Raw genomic sequence first — 18,056 nt, forward strand, 5'->3', positions numbered from 1 at the left:
GGCCTTTGGTTTTGCCTCTGGAAGGTTCTTCCATCAATTATCCTCCTTGAGACTACACCTGAAATGGTATTGAAGAGTACACGCTCGTGTAGGTTGAATTTTGAGGACCCTGAGGTTTGCTTTGGGGGTTAAAGAATTACAGATTCCTGAAGGACTCCTAACATGTTTGTGGTGTTTTTCCTTATATTCAGTTCCTTGGTCCAAAGGTTCCTTTGTAACCATAGCCATACATCTTGTCAGGGGAAAGTTCTTAAGCCAGAGGAATCACTGCTTTGATTCACTGGGTGGCACATGGCACAAACCCACACTTGAAGTATCATGATGGATACCCTGAGGCCACGTGAAGCAATAGACTTGGGTTGGAAAGGAACCAAACTTTATTAATCTGTCTGGCTCCCATTGTCTGGTAAAGAGCACTCAAGAAAGACTTTCCAAAACCTCCTTGGTGGAAATGTATTCCATTCCACTTAACCTTCCAACTGGCTAGCTCTTGCCTGGACTTATCTCTCTCACAGACCTTAGCTAAAGGCAGAAAAAAGCAGCCAACAGACATAAACATTCAGACTTTTCTCAAACACTTCTCCTAGAGCTATGGACCCGATCGGCATGTCCCATATATACCATATATTGATTTGATTATATTCCAAGACACTGCAGGAGATGATTTGTCTAAGTTAATTTAGCTAGTGCAGTTTTCTTTTGATCAGTGTAGCATGGTTTATCTGTCTCCATCACTTTACTTTTGATCTGAGTCTTTATATTTATTTATTTAAAATTTTTTAAAAAATATTTGTTTGCCTGGGCATAGGTCTTAATTGTGGCAAGGGGCATCTTTAGTTGCAGCATGCAAACCCCTAATTGTGCCATGAGAAACCTTAAGTTTCAGCATGTGGGATCTAGTTCTCTGACCAGGGATCCAACCTGGGCCCCCTGCATTGGGAGCACAAGGTCTTAGCTACTGGATCACCAGGGAACTTGCTGTGTCTTTGTAATTAAATTGGATTTCTTAAAGACAACATATAGCTGGGTCATAGTCTCTGTTTCTTAATTGGCATATTAGGACCATTCACATTTAAAGTGATTGCTGCTACGGCTGTATTAGTATCAATCATATATACAACCATATACATAGCTGTTTCTGCTCATTGTTGTAATTCTTTATTTCTTTTTTGTTGTCTACTCTTCCTGCCTTCTCCAGTTTTCATTAAGCATTTTGTATGACTCAGTTTTCTTTCTTTGTATATCAATATACCTCCTTAAAATTCTTTTTAGTCATTGCTCTACAGTTTGCAATATACTTTTATAGCTAATCTAAGTCTCCTTTCAAATGACATTATACCTTTCCACGGCAGTGCAGGTCCTGTGTAATGAATAGTTCTAATACCTCCCTCCCGTCTCTTATAACACTGCTGTCAGGCACTTCATTTCCCGTAAGCTATAATCATCCAATGCATTGTTGCTGTTATGCCTTTGAACTAATGGTTAACTGTTTAATCTGTTAAGAATAAGAAAAATAGGAACTTACCTGGCAATCCAGTGGTTAAAAACTCCTTGCATCTAGTGATCCCACATGCCATTTAGAGTAGCTAAAAAAAAAAAGCAAAGAACATATAAGAAAAATAAAAGATTTTATCTTTATTTCTCAAACTCTTTTGTTATGTAGATCTGAGTTTTTGACCTATAGCATTTTCCTTCTCTCTAAAGAATATCTTTCAACAATTTCTTATAAGGCAAGTCTACTGGAGACAAATTCCCTCAGTTTCTGCTTTTTAAAAAAAGTCTTTATTTCTCCTTTGCTTTTGAAGGATAATTTTGCTAGACCCAGAATTCTAGGTTGCTGATTTTCTTTCAATGCTATAAATATTTCACTCCTTTCTCCTTTTGCTTCCATGGTCACTTTCTCCAGTCTTTCTGACATTAAGTATTATAAGGTTTTAATGAACAAAAATGCTTCCCAATTCCTCATTTTCTTTGTTTTCAAATGTATTTTAAAGGAAAATTGAGGGCGACTTCAATGGAGAGTGTTGGGAAAAGGAAACCACGCGCTTAAAGAGGATGGGGTCCTGAGGCCTGAGCGGACTTGGAGATGAGGCACCTCCTTTTAAAATTTCACTGGTAGAGAGGCCATTACAGGAAGCAGAGCCATAAGGAAGAACCAGGTAAGCTCCAGGGTAAACAGAAATTTATACTCCCCACTACATTTCTGAGCTCACCAAGGGAGATTCAATACATTTTCTTTTTCACACTGTAAGAATCCTTGTGAAGTAGGTTTTATTCGTTATCAGCTCTACTTTGAGGGAAAAACTGAGACTTAAACAAGGAAGCTTGACAAGGGCAAAGAGTGAGTCATTGGCAAAGGCCGGGATAAGTTCATTCGGCTCAAAACAATGTTCTGAGAATCTGAGCCAGACACCAACCGGAGGGGCTGAGTAGGGGGGTGGGGCTGGGGGGTTGGGGGAGCTGGCGATGCAGAGAAGGCAGGACGAGGCCCCGCCCCTCCCCTACCTGGGTCCTTCCTTCGCGGGGCTCCTCCCACCTGCATACAAGGGCCTTGGGAGCCCTGGGCTGTAACCTGTACCTTGGCTTCCCCGTGAAGGCCGGTCTCTTCCGCCAGGCCCTGGCTTTTCCCAGCTGAGGCAATCGTTGTTCTAGAGACTTCTTTCCCCTTTGTAACAGATAAGATGTTTTTGAATGATGCCTGGCTGTGTTTCCTTATGATAAGCTGGTTTCTATTTCCTGAACCCTTTCTACCCCAGGGCAAGGGCAGGAGTCACCTCTGGAAGAAAGAGGATGTGATGAAGGGGGATGGTCTTCAGGGCAGGAAGAGGAGGGGAAAGCCTGCCTTCTTCCTAAGGCCACTGCGGAGAGGCGTGTGGAGCCCAAGGTAAGGGACTGAGAGATTGGATGGATTCGTTTCTCTCTTTGGCCTGGGACAAGGTTGCACGCTGGGGTCGGGGTGGAGGAGAGTGGATGGCTCCCAGGAAGCATTCCACCAGACTGAAGCCCCCACAGGCCGCTCTCATGGATCCCAGAAGATACAGAGGTGGTTGGCTTGAGAACCTGAGGGCCTTGTGGGACAAAGGGAACAGGGACTGGAGGAGTGACAGCAGAGGCTTGGGTGGGCAAGAGTCTGGGGGTATGTGTGGCAGAGACTCGGGGTGACTGCAGAAGCCCATTGGGCGCTGGCCAGCCATTCCTCCAACAAGTAGCCACTTCACCCAGCAGATGAGGGATACCGCCCTGAGGCCAAAGCAGGCCTGGACGTGGCACCCTCCAAGCTCCTTTTATCTCAGAGGCATCAAGAGGATAAGAAAGACCACTCAAATTGATGAAGATTTTAATCAGCCCTAATGAGAAGTTGAACTTTGAATGAACAGAGTGACTCTTTGCGACCCCATGGATTGTAGCACACCAGGCTCGAATACTGGAGCAGGTTGCCATTCCCTCCTTCTCCAAGTGATCTTCCCGACCCCGGGATCAAACCTGGGTCTCTTGAATTGCAGGCCATTTGTTAACGTCGGAGCCACCTAAAGGAACTAAATTGCTGTTCTCTGGATACTTGAGCTTCCCCGGTGGCTCAGACAGTAAGGAATCCACCTGCCAATGCAGGAGATTTGGTTTGATCCCTGGCTCGGGAAGATCTCCTGGAGAAGGGAATGGCCACCCACTCCAGTATTATTGCCTGGAAAATCCCATGAACAGAGGAGTCTGGCAGGCTAAAGTCCATGGGGTCCAGTCAGACACGAGTCAGACATGACTAAACGACTAACAGTCTCTAGATACCTGAGAAATGAAGAAGGGCAGAGATGGGAGAAGGTGGTCAATGAGCCCTGGGAGGGAAGGGAGTTCCTCCTCTGCATGGCCATAAATTTCCAGAGGAGGCTAGCTTCATCTTCAGCCAGAAAGAGTGGATCTAGCATGGTAGCTGGCCTCAGCTTCTTGAGAATGTCTTGGGTCCCAGGTTCCTTCTACTTGTTGTTGTCACCCCCAGAGGAACTACCCACATCTTCATGTTTGAAGTTGACTGTGCATGACCAAATCTTCATGGTAGTGTTATTGGAAGGGGAACCCCTTCCAGGGCTTGAGACTGGGCTCATGTCTAATACTCAGAATGAATCGTTCAAGGATACACGTGAGCTGACCAAGCAAGAGACTCTATTGGAAAGGGGTGCCCGGGCAGACAGCAGGAGCATAAGGGCACCCAGGAGGACTGCTCTGCCACGTCCTCGAAGGCTCGGGTTTTACGGTGATGGGATTAGTTTCTGGGTTTTCTCTGGTCCATCACTAACTCGTAGTCCTTCCTGGTGGTGCACGCATTGCTCAGCCAAGATAGATGCCAGTGAGAAGGATTCTGGGAGGCTGGTTGGACACATGGCATCTCCTTTAGACCTTTCCCAAACTCGTCTGGTTGGTGGTAGCTTGTTAGTTCCATGTTCCTTTCTAGGATCTCCTGTCGTAAAATAACTCATGCAAATGGTTACTATGGTGCCTGGCCAGGGTGGGCAATTTCAGTCAGTGTGTTTCCCCTAACAGAGGCAGAGGGGAGGACCTGAGATGGCGGAGAGCACACTTCTTTTTAAGGACTAATGCAGGAATGACCCACATCATCCCTGTCACATCCTAATGACCAGAACTTAGGCACAAGGCCACACGGGGATGCAAGGAAGCTGGGGAAGGTGGCTTCTAGCTTGCTGATTGTGTTTCCAAATGAAATTTCTGGGAGTTCTCTATAGAAAGGAAGAAAGAAGAGGATATCTGGGGACAATGAATGATCTCTGGTTGCATTCTTCTTTTCAGCAATAATTTAGAGGTGCATATGGCACAGTTTTAGCCAATGAGGAGGGGGTATCTATAGAGGGTTGCTGGGAGAGTTTTCCTCTCTCCAGGTAGACATAGTGTCTTCTTCAGGATTGTGCCCTGTTTGGTGAGAACCCTGAAGGAACAGGGGACATTTTGCTGCTGGGAAGGGAGCCAGCCTTCAGACAAAGCTTACAAAGTAAAGATGGCAGAGAGAAAGAGGGCAAGAACTCATATGCTTGATGAAGATCCAGAACCATGGGATGAAGTCCACGCTGTAGCTTCCCTGCTTGGAGACCCCTTGTTATGTCAGATAACACATTTCTTGTTCTTTAGGCCACAGCGAGTAGGTTTTTTCCTGTTGTTTGTAGCCAAATCATTCCTAATGAATAATATGGCTTTTTAAATCAGCTTTCTTTCTTTTTCACTTTTGCATTGCTGGCCTCTTTATATTATCCTAAAATCTCAAAGTTAGTGTGAGATTTAAGAATACATAACCTTGGGACTTCCCTGGAGGTCCAGTGGCTACAACTCCAAACTCCATTCTGGAGGCTACTCTAGCCAGGGAGAGAGCACAAGGTGTGGGCAGGGGCTTGTACTCTCAGAGGCTTCGGGGAGAACCTGCTGCGCGCCTTTTATTTGGCTCCTGGTTTCACAAATAAGCCCTAGGCTCCTTGGCTTGCACTGCATCACTCCAGTCTCTTTGTGGTCACATGGCATTCAGTGTGTGTGTACATGCACACAGCATCACATGGCTGTCTTCTTATAAGGATATCTATAATAATGGATTAGGCCCCCCTGCACAGTATGACCTCTTGTTAACTAATTACATTTTCAATGACCCTATTTCCAATTAAGGTTGCTTTCCAAGGCCCTGGGAGTTAAGATTTAGTCATGTCTTTTCAGGATGACACAGTTCAAGCCATAATACCATCTTAACTGGGTCTCCCTCTCTACAAGGGCTCTATTTCTACCACTGCCTGATGAATAAAGGTATTGATAGAAAAAAATTCTCTGAATTAGCTTACACAAATACCTATGCAGTATCCTAAAAACATGTTAAGAGTCCTTTCAAAGGAAACCTGATTTTTTAAATCTTGAATTTATATTAGAATCATATTACTGAAATATTACTGAAATCATATTACTGAAATCAGATTACTTCAATGGATGATTTTTATTTGCATTAAATTTTTTCATATATTAAAATATTCCCAGGAGTTATCATCACATTAGAAGTAACAGAATTACATTCATTCCCCCAAAAGCAATTTCAGGGTATTAAAAAATAATGCAGTGTGATGAAAACTAGGTCTTTTTAGAATGCAAAGATTACCTTCAGAGGACTGCCCTTTTTGTGATTAAATGACTAAAATAAATATAGAGCTCATCTTAATGCCAGGTCTCATTATTATCACTTAAATATTTACATCATTATCATTTCATTGCTGATGGTTCTTCCAGAAACATCTAGATGCTCATTAAGACTAGATGTATGTACTAATGTTCCTTTTTTTTTTTTTAATGTTCCTTTTAAAAGACAGGAGGTTATATCAAAGGTATTTGTTGTTCAGTCCCTAAGTCATGTCCAACTCTGCAATCACATGGACTGCAGCACCCAAGGCTTCTCTGTCCTTCCCTATCTCCCAGAGCTTGCTCATTGAGTCAGCGATGCCAGCCAACCATCTCATCCTCTGACGTCCCCTTTTCCTACTTCCCCCAATCTTTCCCAGCATCAGAGTCTTTTCCAGTGAGTCGGCTCTTCACATTAGGTGGTCAAAGTTTTGGAGCTTCAGCTTCAGCATCAGTCTTTCCAATGAATATTCAGAGTTGATTTCCTTTAGGATTAACTGGTTTGATCTTGCTGTCCAAGGGATATCAAAGGTATAAACGGGACTATGTCACAAATGCAAATAATGAAAGGCTGTTTGGGGTGACTAAGATCCTTACTGCATTTTTTAATAAAAATGTATGTTGACAGAGTCTAAATTCCAGCTGGATGGTGATCGTCTAGGCTGTGTAGCACAGGGCCCCTTTCAAGTGTCTGAAATCATCAAGAGGGACAAAGTCATATTTGCAAAATGGCCCACATTTATATGTGCCTTGCATAAATCACTTTTCTCGTGGTTGCAGTTCTGCACTCGTGTGGTTTCATTTCCCATAACTCACTATGGGCCCCCGGCCCCCCATCTTCCACAGTGACACTTTTAGTGTGAGGCCGTATCGTTTTCTGGTTTTCCACGTTAGTCTGCTAAATTTCAGGACATATGGAAGTTAATTCATTCGACGAAAGTCACCTGACTTTTCCCCAGGTCCTCTAGCATGCCAGTGTGTATGTGTGTGTGTGTACGTGAGTACATTTAGGCATTCATGTGACAGTGAAGAAACACTCCCACTTAAACCTATACAAGATGGGACTTCCCCAGTGGTCCAGTGGTTGCAACTCTGAGCTCCCAATGCAGGGGGCAAGATTCCATCCCTGGGAGGGGAATTAAGATCCCACATGCTGTAGGACATGGCAAAAAAAAAAAAAAAAAACCTACACAAGCTGCTGTAGCTCCTACTCTGCTGGGCAGCATGTTCGAGCTCCTCCCCATTGATTGCTGGGGAGCCCTGAGGAAGGGAGGGGCTGCTTGTCCTGTCCTCACTTCCCTCCTGGGTGTCAGGTCTCACCTCTCTCCCCACATGCCACCCCCAGCTCCTGTCATTCAGCGCTGGCTGTTTTATAACCACTTCATGCAGCTGCTTGCTCTCCTGTCTCTTCCCCTGTTACGCCACATAATAAGGGCCTCTTCTCTTATTTCCCTAAGGATGTAGGCAAGGCTGCCACGTTTAACACCCTTGCCCAAGGTCTGAAGCTGACACACACAAGGGAACTGTTCTGCAGAAGAGGCTGCATTATCTACCGTCACTGGCAGTAGCATCCGCCGGCCACACCCCTTCAGCTGAGGTCTCCTGGGGCCATCTGTCCTCTGCCCCCACCCGAATGCTGTCTTGTGGGGGCTCAGTTCCTCCTTTTCTACTGCCTCACCTCCACCACTTTCAGGTAAAGGAAGCAGAAATCCCCTAAGCACGATTAAAAAAAACACAGCTCTCTCTGCTTGACACAAAGACCCTCCACTGTTCTGTTATTATTGAAAGGTACGTTAATAGCCACATTACGGTATTAAACAGCACCTGGTTTGAAAACACGTGCTTGTGAGTGACTCAACTGCTAGGCTTCCCAGAGAACAAGGGACAGAAAGGACTCAGAAAAGGTCCCTCCAGGAACCAAAGAAAGGCCCCATTCGAGCTGCTCTGCTGAACTCAGACACTGCTGTGTTGTTGTTTTTTTTTTTTAAATTAATTTATTTTTTAATTGAAGGATAATTGCTTTACAGAATTTTGTTGTTTTCTGTCAAACCTCAACATGAATCAGCCATAGCCTGCTTTGGTTTTATACCAGCACTTTACAGTCCTTCCTGCTACCAAAATCTGTCAACACCGTCTACTGAAGACCTTATTATGGGTTATGAATCGCCATGTTAGTGACGGGAGATCTTCAAAGAACCCTGCTTTCCAGAGGCTCGATCCTGTGTGGGACCCTGTGAACATGGTTTCTAGTCTGGTTGTCATATGTTAGCTATGTTCCCTGCACAAGTCACCTGAACTCTCAGAACCTTACTTATCTCACCTCTAGGATGGGGAGAATGGTACGAGCATTGACATTTCAGGATTTGCAAGAGGCAAAAATATCTGTAAGAAAGTCCTTATTACAAAATCGTATACAAATGCACACTGTTCTAAATCTTAATAATCTATTTTAAGAGATTCTTGTGATGAGCAGACATAACTATGGAAAGTATTTCTTACGGATTCCGAGATGTTTCTAGAAGCTGGAAGAAAGGGATGCTTGAATACAGAATCATTTATAATATTCAAAGTTATTATGCCAACTCTATGCCATACCACCCTGAACGTGCCTGATCTTGTCAAAGTTATGCCAAGCTCCTGGGCAGATGGAGGTATTATTATCATCATTTCGGCTGCCCTGGGTCTTTGTTGCAGTGCGCAGGCTTCTCACTGCTGTGGCTTCTCTTGTTGTGGTACAGGCTTCAGTAGTTGTGGTGTGTGGAGTCAATCGTTGTGGCTCCCAGGCTCTTAAAACACGGGCTCAGTAGATGTGGTACAGGGGCTTAGTTGCTCTGCGGCATGTGGGATCTTCCCAGACCAGGGATGGAACTCGTATCTTCTGCATTGGCAGGCGGATTCTTTACCACTGAGCCACCAGGGAAGTCCTAGAGTTATTATTGGTTTTTGTTTATTTTTAATTGAAGAACAGCTGCTTTACAGTATTGTGTTGGTTTCTGCCGTACATCAACATGACCAGAGGTGTTATAAACTCAAAGAGGGAAGGCCAAGGTGTGAGCTCTAGAGATGAGTCCATGGTGGGAAAATTGGAGCCCCAGTCTCCTGAGCAACACTCAGGTTTCCTGAACTCACAGCCTTGCACTGACACTAGCAGCAAGGCCTTGGCCAAAGTGCTTAACCTTTCTGTGCCCTAGTCTTCTCATCTGTAAGCTGAAGACGTAAGAGCTCCCAGTTCCAAGTGTTTCTGTGAGGATGAAGTAAGTTGCTAATGTCCGGCCCTTAGAAGGGTACATAGGAAATGGCATAGCACACCAGAGATGAACCTCTGTTATGGATCATCCATTGATGGAGTGTATCTCAGATCTGAAGAGACTATTCTCATCTCCTTAAGTTCAGGATGCTTAACTGGAACAGTGGTGTTAGATGGCTGCACTGCAGCTTCTGCCAACACATAGTGTGAACTAACCCTCGAAATCCTTCCCTTCTCACTCTTCCCATTTCTGTAAATATCAGCCCTTGTGTGCTTATTAATGACTGCTACACTTCAATAAAACATCTTTGCTGTTATTCACTCTCTCATAATAGTGTGAACTAAGGAAACAGTGAGAGATTTTATTTTTTTGGGCTCCAAAATCACTGCAGATGGTGACTGCAGCCATGAAATTAAAAGATGCTTGCACTTTGGAAGAAAAGTTATGACCTAACTAGACAGTATATTAAAAAGCAGAGGCATTATTTTACGAACAAAGGTCCATCTAGTCAAAGCTATGGTTTTTCCAGTAGTCATGTATGGATGTGAGAGCTGGACTATAAAGAAAGCTGAGCGCCGAAGAATTGATGCTTTTGAACTGTGGTGTTGGAGAAGACTCTTGAGAGTCCCTTGGACTGCAAGGAGATCAAACAAGCCCACCCTAAAGGAAACAGTCCTGAATATTCATTGGAAGGACTGATGCTGAAGCTGAAACTTCAATACTTTGGCCACCTGATGCGAAGAACCGACTCATTGGAAAAGACCCTGATGCTGGAAAAGATTGAAGGCGGGAGGAGAAGAAAGGGGATGACAGAGGATGAGATGGTTGGATGGCATCACTGACTCTATGGACATGGGTTTGAGTAAACTCCAGGAGTTGGTGATGGACAGGGAAACCTGGCATGCTGCAGTCCATGGGGTCGCAAAGAGTCGGACACAACTGAGCCACTGAACTGAATTGAACCCCCAAAATCCTTCCCTTCTCACTCTTCCTCACTATTTTTGTAAGCGTCAGCCCCTGTGTGTCTTAATTACTGCTGCATTTCAATAAAACATCTTTGCTGTTATTCACTCTCTCATAATCTGTTTTCCGGATGTCATGCTGTCATCGTGGTTCTCTTTACAACAGTATTGCATTGTGTCTTCACTAGAGGGGACCCAGGGAAATAGGTAGAATTGTCTTAAAACAATGCTTTCATTGAACGTTCTCAAATGGTGTGTATGCATGTGTTGTTGCTTTGTTGACTCATATCCAGCTGTGGTCTGCCTTTTTGCCTGGTTGCAACTAACCAGTGGTTTCCCAGTTTCTGTTTATGGAATTTATTCTTTCCTTAGCTTCCAGTGTATGTGGGTGTGTCTGCCAGGGACAGACAGTCTGAGGCAAGGCGTGCTGTATGTGATCCCAGGACATGAGCAATTGTGCCTGCATGCTAAGTCTCTTTGTTTGTTTGCGAGCCCATGGACTGTAGCCCGTCAGGCTCCTCTGTCCATGGGATTCTCCAGACAAGAATACTGGAGTGGGTTGCCATGCCCTCCTCTCCAGGGGATCTTCCTAACCCAGGGATCAAACCCAAGTCTCTTACGTCTCGATGTGAGCATTTATTTTGGGCCAAGTGTCAGTTACATTTGGTTTACTTTGGGCCAAATGTCGGTTACAAAGCTGGTCCCTGAGGTGAATGATCTCAGAACTCTCTGGGGTGAGGAAATGGGAAAGGTAGGTGGGCAGTTTCAGGTTGAACCTGTTTGGCTTCTTTTTGCTGCAGCCAGGCGATTGCATTCAGGGATTGCTTTCTGTGCTCTGAAGTTGCAGAGTTTCCCTGCTGCACTTGGAGGTGAATGAGGTGACTGTCTCACTTTGTCCAGACAGGAGCTGCTTTGTAACCCAGACAGCAGCCCAGTATTCCAGCAAGATGCCAGTGGAGGGGTGGGGGTGGGGGTGGGGGAGGAGGAGGAGGTTGGGGGGTGCTCGGAGACCATCACCTTCCCTGTGCTGATGTGACCAACCCTAGGTCAGCCTTGTAGGATCCCAACAAGGGGAGCTCATTCTGTTATCCAATGTTTTTACCAACATCTAAGAACCTATGATGCCTCTGTCAGCTCTGGGATCTTCTACCCTCTGGTCTGAAACCCTCTTCCCCAACATAGATGCAGAGAAGCTTTTTTTTCCCCTTTCTTGTTTCTAGAACTCTCTGGATTGGCACTTTCCAGGACAACACTGAACATTTTTTCTCCCTCTGTACAGCTACTTATTTTTGGCTGCTCTGGTTCTTCGTTGCTGTGCATGGGCTTTCTCTAGTTGTAGTGCCTGGGCTTCTCTTGTTGTGGAGCACGGCCTCTAGGTGATTGGGCTTCAATAACTGTGGCACGTGGGCTCAGTAGTTGTGGCTTGTGGGCTCTAGAGTGCTTGCTCAGAAGTTGCGATGAGCAGGCTTAGTTGCTCTGCGGCATGTGGGATCTTCCGGGACCAGGGATCAAACCAGCGTCCCCTGTGTTGACAGCTGGATTCTTAACCACTGGACTACCAGGAAAATCCTGCTCTTCAGTTTTAACTTTGCATTTCCTTCTCATCATTTAAAAATGCACATTATGTTCCTTTAATATATGATGTGTTTAGAATTTTTAGCCTGCTTTTTTTTTCCCACTTAGTATATTTTGGGCATTTCCCCATGTTATTAAAGGTTTTTGAAAATGTAATTATTGATGATTATGTAACATTACAACTTATGTATTACGGTTGCTTAACTATTCTTTTTTTGTTTTTACATTTGGGATGTTATTTTTCAATACTGCATCTAATTCAGATCTGGGCTACCCCTCTCATCTGTGTGGGATAACTGTGGGCAACTCCCTGCCAACAACTATGACAAAAATTCAATAAGGTCATATTTGTTAATATATTAGTAAAAGCATGCCATTCAGGTGTGTCACCTGGAAGGGAAGAAAAGAAATGTCTTCTTCTATCCATCTTGGGGCCTGCGAACCAGACCAACAAGACAGATGAACAGGAGACAAACAGAAGCTTATTAATGCATGCACCATACATATGTGGGGGATAACCCACTAATGAGTAACTCAAAGCTGGTGGTTGGAACTTGGGCTTATATAGCATCATAACAAAAGAGTGATAGTTTTGTAGAAAAGTGACAAGACAAAGGGAAACAACTGAGCTTCTAGGGGACTTGCGGGGAGGCAAATAAATGGGGAAAGTGAAAGGGACAAGGGGCTTCCCTGGTGGCTCAGTGGTAAAGAATCCCCTGCCAGTGCAGGAGATGCAGGTTCAATCCCCGGGTCGGGAAGATCCCCTGGAGAAGGAAATGGCAACCCACTCCAGTATTATTGCCTAGGAGATCCCTTGGAGAGAGGAGCCTGGTGGGTTATAGTCCATGGGGTCACAAAGACTTGGTGACTAAGTCACAGGGCTTAGTGACTGAACCACAAAGGACTGGTTGGCAGTTTGCATGTGGATTCCTCTAGTGCCACCTCCAGGCTGATAGGGTCTAGAGTTGTCCCTGGTGATTCATTGCTGTCCTTCCTTGTAGAGAGGGGGGACACCTTTAAAAGCTACTTTTGGCAAATGTGGGAGGACAGAGGGTTTTCCTTTATTCTTTAAAATTTATTTATTTATTTGGCTTCATTGGGTCTTAGTTATGGCATGTGGGATCTAGTTCCCTGACCAGGTGATCGAACTTAGACCCCCTGTATTAATAGGGGGTTTGGAGTCAGCCACTGGATCACCAGGGAATTCCCTAAATTTTTTTTTTTTTTTTTCAAAAAAAATTTTAAATTTCTTTGGCTCCATCTGGTCTTAGCTGCAGCACTCAGGATCTTTCTTTGTGGCAAAAGGACTCAGTAGTTGTGGCATGTTCAGGCTTCATTGCCTCTGGGCATGTGGGATCTTAGTTCCTGGACCAGGGATCCAACTCATGTCCCCTGCATTGGAAGGCAGATTCTTAACTACTGGACCACCAGGGAAGTCCCCCTAAAAGTATTTTGTAAACAAAGGAAATCAGTACAGTAAAATCATCTAAAATCATCACTTACAAATGAAGTCTATGGAGGGAGTAAAGATTTATATGACACAAAAGCTAAATTTTAAGGTCTTAAGACATAGTCTGTTTTAATCACCCATGTTTATACTCAATACTTAGCCCAGTGCCTGACAAATCTTAATGCTCAATAAATGTGAATTGTTTTTGATAAATAGCTCCAGAACTGACTCACTGGAAAACACCCTGATGCTGGGAAAGATTGAAGGCAGGAGGAGAAGGGGACAACAGAGGATGAAATGGTTGGATGGCATCACCAACTTGATGGACATGAGTTTGAGCAAGCTCCAGGAGTTGGTGATGGACAGGGAAGCCTGGTGTGCTGCAGTCCATGGGGTTGCAAAGAGTCGGACATGACTGAGCGACTGAACTGAAATAGCTCTAGAGCAGGATTTTTCTTCGACTCTAGCAGCACTCAGACACCTGTTGATAATTGCTGCAGCATTTTCACCAACAGGAGTGCCTGGTCATGACTCAACCACTGTCTAACTCACTGAGCCCGCTGTGTGTGGAGCCACCTCAGGCAACAACTTCCCTTTGAAAGGGTGGAATTGGTGAGGCCATTTTCCTGCATCTTTTCCCATTTTCTTATTCTCATTTGCTCTTCAGTGTCTACATTTGACAGGGCACATTTCCATACCAAAGGGTATGAGGTGTGGAGGACATCTGTCTTTTTTTTGTTTTTTGTCTCCTTAAAACAATACTCGTCTTTACACAGGGGAATCATCTTATGAGCCCAGAGGATTCCCAAGGGACTGGCTGCTGGGCTGGGTACACCATCCACCCCATCCAATCATGACACTCCAGCCAAGACTCCACAACCTAACTGGGTCCTGCCCCAAGCAAGTCCAGTCATATTTCTTTCCAAGAGATCTGATGTATGGAATATAAGGAAAGAGAGAGTGTCTCATTTTTGTACCATGAGTTTGAGGGTTATCCATAGGACCAAGGCTACCGGTAGCCATATTTCCTGCTATATACAATGAGCATAGTTGTATAAGAAGAGAATTGGGCCACATACAAAAAAGAAAAAAAAAGCAGAGACAAACATAACCTGAGAGGCAGTGTGGGAAACATGATCTTGGTGACATCATTTGAACACGTGAATGCACCTGTGACTAAGGCCTTTGTTCGGCTGAACAGACTGTAAGAGTAGAAAATGACCCCACCCCAACACACTTCCAGCCCCAGGCTTGGTAAGTTGGTAAGAGGGTTTTCGGGAAAGGGGGAGAGTTACTGTGCAAAAAGATAGGGGAAGAATTTGGTCCTGGGGCTGCTGTCAGGATGAGGAGCAGAAGAGGGAGGAGGTGTAGAGAGAGAAGAAAGGAGATGACAGGCCACACCCCCACGGCCCTCCTGCCGCCCAGCCCACTGATTCAACCCCTCTCCATATCTTTTCAAGTCTTAAGTAAATTCAAATAGAAATCACTATTGATATCAGTTGATTTCTTGGGAAAATCAGTTTTTTTAAACAAGGTATGGTAGTTTTGTATGCTCATTGTTTTACATCTATGAGCATATGGAGAGAAACAGAGACACAGGGTTTGGTTGATAGATATTGTGAGGCCTTTGGTCTCATAGGTCCTGGAATTGGCTGGGGATTAGATCTTAAAGGGCCAAGAGGCCTTAGCTAACATCTGAGTTATAGATGTGAAAAGAAATAAGGGAGTGTAAATACCTACATAAAAGGTGGTCATAGAGAAGATAATTTTCAGGGAAAAGAAAGGAATTAATAAAAGGACAACTTTCTGGAAAGAAAAGCTCTGAATCTTCAGGTTCAAAGAGCTCATCAAGAAAAAAATGACTAGGGGACTTCGCTGGTAAGACTCTGAGGTTCCACTGCAAGAGGCATGGGTTCAATCCCTGATTGGGGATCTAAGATCCCACATGCCACAGTGCCACAAAACAATTTTTTTAAAAAATTAAAAATACAATAATTTTCTTAGAGAAAAAAGTGATGAGTTCTACCAAGATTAAGACATATCCTGAGAAAGTAAATGAATGTCAAGGATGAAAAAAGTTTTACAACCATTCAGGCAAATGAGACTTGTCACCTTTAAAGGAAAATAATATATATCAGGCAGGTCTTAAACTCCTGTCCACAACACAGAAAAGGTAATGCTGCAACATTGAGAAGAAAGAGTATGACACAATTCTTTCAATAGCCAAGATATCTTTCAAATGTAAAAGGCATGAGAAATACATTCTTAAATATTTAAGAACCTTGTGATTTTAGCATTAATCACATCTTCCTGAAAAATCTACTTGAAGGAATAACCTGGTGTCTGAAAGAAGGATCAAATTTAGAAACTATAAGTGGAGAAGTTGTGATAGTGATAGATTAGACATAAACATTGCCTTCTGCTCAACAAAGTGAGTCATTCATTATCACTATGGTACCTATTGCTTTTGAAGAGCTTCCCAGGTGGCACTAGTGGTAAAGAGCCTGCCTGCCAATGCAGGAGACATAAGAGATGCAGGTTCAATCCCTGGGTCAGGAAGTTCCTCTGGAGGAAGGCATGGCAACCCACTCCAGTATTCTTGCCTAGAGAATCCCATGGACAAAAGAGTCTGGTGGGCCATGGCCCATAGGGTCACAAAGACTGGGACACAACTGAAGTGATTTAGGATACATGATTTGCTTTTGATAATGTGATTACTATGGCTTCAGAAAAGTATTTTTATCATTTTACACAGTGAATAATAATAATAATAATAATTTGGCAATAATAGATTTTTTAAAACCTCAGTTCAGTTCAGTCACTCAGTCACATCCGACTCTTTGTGACCCCATGGACTGCAGCACACCAGGCTTCCCTGTCCATCACCAACTCCCGGAGCTTACTCAAACTCATGTCCATTGAGTCGATGATGCCATCCAACCATCTCATCCTCTGTCATCCCCTTTCTTCTCCTCCCGCCTTCAATCTTTCCCAGCATCAGGGTCTTTTCCAATGAGTCACTTCTTCGCATCAGGAACATGCTAAAAACAAAAGATTTGGAGCTGGTTAAAGATGGCTGACCTAAAAGATATGCCCCTTTTCCCTGCTCCCCAGGTCCCATGGATAAATTGAAAAAGAGCCAAAAAGATGATCAAATGACAAGAGTGCCGGAAAGCAACAGAAGAGCGTGGCACACAGTTTGAAGTGATCATGGAAGACAGTGGAAGAGTTTGCAGGGACAGGAGAAGGTTTAATTCCACAGCCTAGAATGTCAGATGTAGGAGATTTTTGAGATTTTTCTCTGGAAGCTCCAGAGAAGCTCTTAGCTCAGAGTCAACAAAAGGGAATGACGTCATGGCAATCCAGTCTCACCTCTGAGAGGACTGGTGGCTTTTGAGTTCTTCCCCTGGAAATTCTTGGAACCCAACTGCCTTTCAGGACCCAGTGGCTACTCTGTGAGAAGCACAGGCTGCAGGGAAAGGTGGAGCAAAGGTGCTGCGGCCAACAGTCCACAGGAGCATCACCCATGGGTGGATAACTCGGCTCAGCCCACTGCTCTCCTAGAGCGGAAGACCCACCGGGCAGAGCATACTCAGCCCACAGAGGCCCCGGAGATTATAGAGTCATATGTAAATATTTAGATATCGCTTGTGCAGAAGATTGCTGCTGCTGCCGCTAAGTCGCTTCAGTCGTGTTCGACTCTGTGCGACCCCATAGACGGCAGCCCACCAGGCTCCCCCGTCCCTGGGATTCTCCAGGCAAGAACACTGGAGTGGGTTGCCATTTCCTTCTCCAATGCATGAAAAGGAAAAGTGAAAGTGAAGTCGCTTAGTCGTGTCCGACTCTTAGCGACCCCATGGACTGCAGCCCACCAGGCTCCTCCGCACATGGGATTCTCCAGGCAAGAACACTGGAGTGGGTTGCCATTTCCTTCTCCAATGCATGAAGGTGAAAAGTGAAAGTGAAGTCGCTCAGTCGTGTCCGACTCTTAGCGACCCCATGGACCAGGCCCCTCTGTCCATGAGATTTTCCAGGCAAGAGTACTGGAGTGGGTTGCCATAGTTTAAAATGCTGACAGCTGAAGAGGGAAGGGGATGTGAGAGGCAAAGTATAAAGCCTTAACGGAAGGAGTGAGTACACAGCGATAGAATTTAAAGTGCTAATTTGTAACAAGCAGAAAAACAAAACACAGAACATCTTATTATATATTTCTGGAAAATGGGACTAAGGGTAGGAATAATTCATAAGGGAACTTACGTTATCATTTTATAGTTTTCATTAAATTTTTACTTTTTTGTTGTTGTTGTTTAGTCACTAAATCAAGTCTGACTCTTGTGATCCCATGGACTACATGTAGCCCGCCAGGCTCTTCTCTCCATGGGATTTTCCAGGCAACAGTGCTGGAGTGGGTTGCCATTTCCTTCTCCAGGGGATCTTCCCAACCTGGGGATCAAACCCTAGTCTCCTACATTCGAAGGCGGATTCTTTACTACTGAGCCATCTGGGAAGCCCTTCAATATACGTGCATATATTGAACCCACATCTCCTGTGTCTCCTGCATTGGCAGGTGGATTCTTTACCACTAGCGCCATCTGTTTGTTCTTTATTGCTAAACCATTTCCTTGGAAAACCTAAAGCATGGCACTTAGATGATTCCTTTTCCAGTACATT

General features: G+C 44.4%; 1 long non-coding RNA gene across 2 annotated transcripts; it reads left to right on the forward strand.

Annotated features, from left to right (window-relative positions):
* Positions 1-2,508: 2,508 nt before the first annotated feature.
* LOC102400074 lies at positions 2,509-17,116 on the forward strand. 2 transcript variants are annotated; one of them, XR_328731.4, is made up of 3 exons: positions 2,509-2,884; positions 7,608-7,843; positions 16,500-17,116. It is a non-coding gene; the product is annotated as an uncharacterized LOC102400074 (long non-coding RNA). The 2 variants fall into 2 exon arrangements; XR_006547734.2 differs by lacking the exon at positions 16,500-17,116 and having other exon boundaries at positions 7,608-7,902.
* The last annotated feature ends 940 nt before the right edge of the window (positions 17,117-18,056 follow it).

Source organism: Bubalus bubalis, chromosome 22 (assembly GCF_019923935.1).
Source record: "Bubalus bubalis isolate 160015118507 breed Murrah chromosome 22, NDDB_SH_1, whole genome shotgun sequence".
In the NCBI taxonomy this organism is placed as follows: Eukaryota; Metazoa; Chordata; class Mammalia; order Artiodactyla; family Bovidae; genus Bubalus; species Bubalus bubalis.